We start from the raw sequence: 6,000 nt of genomic DNA, 5'->3' as shown, positions 1-6,000 counted from the left end.
GCGAGAGGAATGTTCTTTTTGAAAACGCGAACGAGCAAGTTTTTCACGATAAATCCTATCTCGATCTCATTGTTTCCTGTCTCTAGCCTGTCTAAAGGGAGATCGTCTATACTTGTTTAGACGAAATTCCGCGATACAAAGAGCGGACCTAGTGATTACGGGCGAAAAAGCGGCGCTCGGACGGGGCCTCCGCGAATAAAACCCGCTTTTCATTTTCTATTCCCCGCATTTTCCTAGACGCGCTATTCACCGTGGCCGCTCCTTTAATTCGCGCAAGCATCACGATAGAACGCTGGTAATATTTATTGCCGGGAGAGCAGAAAAGATTAGGAAGAGGAATAGAAAACGGGAAAAACAATGCTAGGGATTATAATAACGTTCCGGCGTAAGATGGCGGTGAAATGAAGATGGAGATTAGCTTAAACGGCTCATCGTCTAGTAGTGTTCTTGTTTATGATATCATTTCCAGTATCGAGATTCGCTTCTGTTTAATTATCCGAGCGTTTGTTTCGCGCATTTTTTTAACTAAGCTTCGTTAATTACATAATTACGAAGTTACGCAAGTAATAAAATTGGGCAATGATCGTATCGTTGTGTTCGTTGCAATAAAAGAATATTTCGCATTAATATTTGGATGTATATGATGTTTTTGTTTTCAACAAATTATTCGTTTCATAGATATCGAAAATATTCAAATTGTACATAATAATAACTATTGTATTATCGATATCGTATAGTTTTTGACACATTGATAATCTCGTTAAAATATTGTTAACGGGTAAAAATCTGTTTATTATCATTTTATTAAATTGATTGTTTTTTGATATAAGTATTAAAATTTTTTCAATAAAAACATAAATTTCGTTTGTTACATATATACGTTGTTTCTTACAATAAGCGATAACGGAGAACGTTAACTTTTCATAAATATTCAGATATAACAGTTTATGATAAGTCACTGTATTCGATTACCATTGTACAATGTTCATAAACATAAATATAAAATTTATATAATACAGATTATTTCTCAGAATATTTTCGCAATGTAAACTTTTCCTATTAATTAACTTATCGCTTATTTATGCAACAAGTTTTATGCACCTAAACACTGCTTATAACATATATTTTAACATAGAACCGATTGGATAACTCTATTTCACTAAGAAACATACACACAACGATATAATCTCTCGTGCATCTTGATGCCTGAATATCAAACGGGAGTCACTAAATAAATCTTTCATACATGACCTGCCGTATCGATAAAAAGGCGGGAACCATAAAGGCGAGCGTTCTTAAGAAAAACCGGCGGACCATTTAGGATTACCAAGTACACTCAAAAGCCATGTTGAAAGTTACATTTCATAAATAGTGGTCGCGTGCGCGTATAACCGTCACAACGGGGGATAAAGAGGGAGAGATGCGGGGATGAAGGGAAGGAAAAGAAGAAGAAGAAGAAGAAGAAAAAAAAGAAAATAGGGAATAGTAGGAAGCGGGAAAACAGAAGCAGTAAAATTGCAGCGAATTGTTGCGTATTCTGGTCTCCACGACCCTTTGGCAAGCAACAAAAGCCTGCCGGAAATCCCTGCCGGAGTCAGGAGCTCAAGCAAACAGGAGATTCATCGAATTAAACTTGAGGGGGAGAGTTAAACTTGATGGGTAGTTTAACCATGCGTTTTTGAGAGATGTACTTAGACACGAGCGTGACAAGAGCGAAAAAAAAAAAGGCACGATTTATGATAAGAAGAATTAGGGAAAAAGGAATTAGGGAAAAAGAAACAGGCGCGAAAGGAATGAAGAAAGTAAACGGAAGAAGAAAAAAGAAGGAGAGGAGAAGAGGATGAGGGAGCCGATGAGGCGGACAAGAAGAAAGAGGGCATACGTTTTTCCTTTTTTCCTTTTTTTCAGAAAACGCCGCCCCCCAGATCTTCACCCTCTCCAACCAACCCCTTTTTGTATCTTCTTCCTTTTCCCTCGCTCCGTTTTTCCCAATTCCGACAGCTCCACGAGAAGAATTTCGTCGGACAGGGGGAAGAATCCGCGCGCATGTGCCGCGGGGGTGGCTGCCTCGAGGAGCGTAACAGCGAGTCGGAGACAACGAGAGGAAGTGGGAAAGAGTGGAAGCAGTGGATGCAGGCCTGTGGGAGGAATAAGGACGGGGAGGGGTGTGCGCGAGAAGGGGGGTAATACGTGTGAGAGTACCCTGAAGAGTGGCGTCGGTAGTACGGTGGTGGGAGGAGGGGAAGCGCGAGGGGCAAGAGGCGACCGTTCACGTCTTTTCGACGTCGACGCAACCCCGTTGGCGCAGAATAGCTGCTCAGTGCTCGTCGAACGGCGCTGTGTTGCGACGGGACCATGCCGCCGCGCCCTGCACCACCGATCAACCGATCTCAGGTACGCGAGACACATTATCATTCCCGAGATATCGATACATTTCATTACAGAGACCGTTCATTCCCGAACGAATGAACGTGGTTCCGGTGTTTTCGCACCTTTTCTTTTATCTCGGCTGGTGATTCGGAGAAACGTGTATATTTCAACATAGATCGCGTCTCACGAGAGTGAGATAAATCCGTTTCTCGTGGGGGACTCGAGAGTTGCTGCTTCTTCTCTCTTCTTTGATAATTTGTGCTGTTTCGTGTTCTTCTTATTAAAAAAAAAAAAAAGAAAGAAAACGTTCAGATATCGTGATTAGGAAAGAGAGAGAAAGAGAGAGTGTGCGAGGAAACTTTGTCTTTCCTGTTCGTCGCTTTTCACTGTACTTTCTGTTATGATTTTGGTGCGGTTTGGTGGAAGGAGCGAAGGAGCCACGCGAGGGAGATACAACTTCTAGTTTTTTTGGTGAAACTTGTTGTTCGTTATCCTCGTGTGGATACGACACGAGGATCGATCCTGGCATCGATCCTACGATCCTATACGAGAGAAGAGATTTAGAAAGCGTTTACCGTCCCCTTTTCCTTGTTCCATGGGATTCGTTATCATCGGCCGGCTATCGACTGATTATAAAAAAAATAGAAGAAACGGGGAACCGAAGAGAGAAAAATTATTATCAATAATTCCTCCTCTTTTCTTTTTCCTTTTTTTCTTCTTCCAAGAGATGCTTTCCTTTGTACCCGTTTTATCCGACATTTGACATTCGTAATATAACACCGCCGACCTTCGAATACATCCACTTAAAATAGTTTCGATCGAGTTTTCGAAAAAAGACCATCAACGGAACTCGGAAACGTGACGTCTTAATCCATCGAGGGAATCGAAATAGAAAGTGAGAGAGAAACAGAGGTGTTGTTTGTCTCTGGAGGGCTTTCACGGTATCTCAGCGAAGGGGGATGGGAAAATACTTTTTGGCGGAGAATATGAAGTGAATCCTTGATCAGTTTGCGATTTTGTGTACGCACGACACCATGTAAAATAATTAAAATAGTTTTGCCTCCGTCGGTTTTCTCGTGTGTGCTTATGTGCGCGTATATATGTATATATATATATATATATATATATATATATATATATATGTATATATATATATATATATACGTCGAAGATCAAAGAAACGCAAAAAGATTATGCTACGGATTACCAGCATGTTCATAAAGGCATGCTTTTGATAAAGGCGCCGCTTAGGCGAGAGACGGCTTACCTCATTTTCACGCCGGTGGGGACCGATATTTTTCACCCTCCCCCCGTTTAATGCTGGCCTCTCTTTGCCTAAGTGCATACCGCGTGGCCGACCTTGTTTTAAACGGAGCCTCATTAATTAAAAAAAGAAATATATATATATATATAATAGTATACGCAGCGGCTGTGTACTATTGAAATATTTGTCTCGAGTTCTTCAGAGAATGGCTACATTATTGGCAGGAAGTTTTGTTGTTGCCCATCCCTCCGCAATTTCTCTGAAGTAGGCAGTTTGCGTTTCAGTGGGCTCTGTTCGACGCTCTTGGTGCCTCGGCGAAAAGTTAAATTAATGGAAAATGAAGGGAGCAGAATTCATTGAAAAGTTGAAGTATTTAGTCGATCGCTTAAAGATATTGGTTTTCTTCTGGATCGAGGAAAGTAGGAGGGTTTACCTCCCTCCGCGTAACTTTCTTACACGAATTTTCTTATTCTTGCGAACCATAAATAATAATCGCGGCTCGTCTCGAGGTAGGGAAATAATAGAATTAAGTTAATTAGATATGCACAGTAACAATCCGTTTTCGATGAACAATCGGTTTTCTCGGAGCCGATCAATCGAAGCGCCGTAAGTTGCTCAAACTGTTCTTTAAACGCGGACCGATTTAATTCCGTGCTATTTCTCAAGAACGCGATCTATATTCCTGATGACGCATCGACGTGATGGAAAACCGTTTTCTTCGTTCTCCTCGCCTGTGAGGAGGAAAAAAGGAAAAAAAGCGACACGCTGAAATAATAGAAAATATGGAACATCTCGGAGATAGTAATGTCATAAGGAAAATACACATGTTAGAACGATATGTATATATATATATATATATATTAAAGTGGATTTATTGTCGTTTAAAATACACGAGACCAGTTATTGTTAACCATCTAACACGTCTCTCATTGGTACAAACTCTCTTTATTATCCAACTTTACGAGAAATTTTGTATCCACTAACCAAACTACTAAATTGTACCACGTGCACAGTTTAAACATTACCGTTCGAATTCTATTGTTCGTCAATCGTTATTTTCCTTTCGTGATCACGAAATCAGAAGAAACGAGTACACGTTTCGAGGGAACGTGAGAAGCGACGATGAAAACAAAAACACGTCAGAAGAAAAGGGAGTAGAAGAAAGAAAAAGGAACATCTTGCAGCGTTTCTTTTTTTCGCTTCGTTGTGCTTTGGAGCTCGTGATACGCACGTCTGTCACGTCTACCTCGAGCACGAGCACGGAATAGATATATCATTGTTATAGGTTGAAATATTTTTCGTTGACGGGAAATAATGCTCGCACCATTTTGTCTCGTTAGATGACAATTCTTGTATCTATTCTTGCGTGTCACGGATTTTATACCGGGCAGAATTAATGGTATAGAAAGAGGAGATACTTTTCGGTTAACCAATCGCGAAGACTGTATTCCGCCAAACAAAGTTTAGTTCTTCCAGTGGTATTGCTTAAAAAGGAGGAAAAAAAGTTAGTGAAAAGGAGAGAAACAATGGTTTCAATCGATAACTGAAAACTTTTCTTGGTTATTTCTGCGTTGGTTCCTCTTTTAAATTTCGCCAGATAAATTCTATGTATAATTCTCTCATATCAATGAGAAAACTATTGTAGGAATTAATGTTCGATTGCATCGTTTGTTTTATGAAATTTTATTACTATTTTCGAAAGGGGATAGGAAAAGAAGAGAAACGATGATTTCGTGTGAAAATTTCTTTTCATTTGAGATCATCATCAGGAAATCGGTATATCAGTAAGTAAAATGTTGTAGAAAAACATTGTGCTGTTATTCGATTAAAAATCATGTTTTTTGTTTGTCGTTTATTTCTATTTTCAAAAAGAGATAGGGGAATTTTATCTTAAATCTTCGTCAGTCATATCGGCGAAAAACAATTGTGGGTATTGATGTTTGACGAACATTGTGTCGTTTCCTGTCTATTCTAGAGTTTTATTACTATTTTCAAAAATAGATAGGGAAGGAGTAGATAGGGGAGGAAGGGGCCGCTATGAAATTTGATTATCCGTATTTTGATCATCATATTGATGATAGTGAACATGAAAAATCGTATTGTTTTTTGTCTTTCTTTCGAAATTTTATTATTTTTTCGAACATGGATAGAGAAAGAAAAGAGAGAAGAACAATGATTTTAAATTGACATGAAACTTTTCTTGCTCGTTTGATTCTCCTTTTAAATATCATCATAAGTCGTCATATAGATAAAAGAACTATTGTAAGGATTGATGTTTGGTAAAAATCATCTCGTTCGTTTAAATGTTTGTGCATTTAAGGAGTTCAATATTCAATATCAGACTTGTCCAAGTGCAATATTTTCTC

The 6,000-nt window shown here is 39.1% G+C and overlaps 1 protein-coding gene across 2 annotated transcripts in view; it reads left to right on the top strand.

The window, feature by feature from the left end:
- The first annotated feature begins 949 nt into the window (after window positions 1–949).
- The window catches only part of LOC107993323 (ionotropic receptor 25a), a 110,275-nt gene continuing 105,224 nt past the window's right edge, over window positions 950–6,000 (top strand). The window contains exon 1 of one of the 2 annotated variants that reach the window (XM_062076662.1): window positions 950–2,394. The gene's annotated coding sequence lies outside the window, so the exon portion shown is untranslated. The remainder of the gene's footprint in view (window positions 2,395–6,000) is intronic. The other variant, XR_009830328.1, reaches the window with a different exon arrangement.

This window comes from Apis cerana, linkage group LG1 (genome assembly GCF_029169275.1).
Source record: "Apis cerana isolate GH-2021 linkage group LG1, AcerK_1.0, whole genome shotgun sequence".
Classification (NCBI taxonomy): domain Eukaryota; kingdom Metazoa; phylum Arthropoda; class Insecta; order Hymenoptera; family Apidae; genus Apis; species Apis cerana.
The sequence above is the reverse complement of the archived record's forward strand: the minus strand, read 5'-3'. Positions and strand labels throughout refer to the sequence as shown.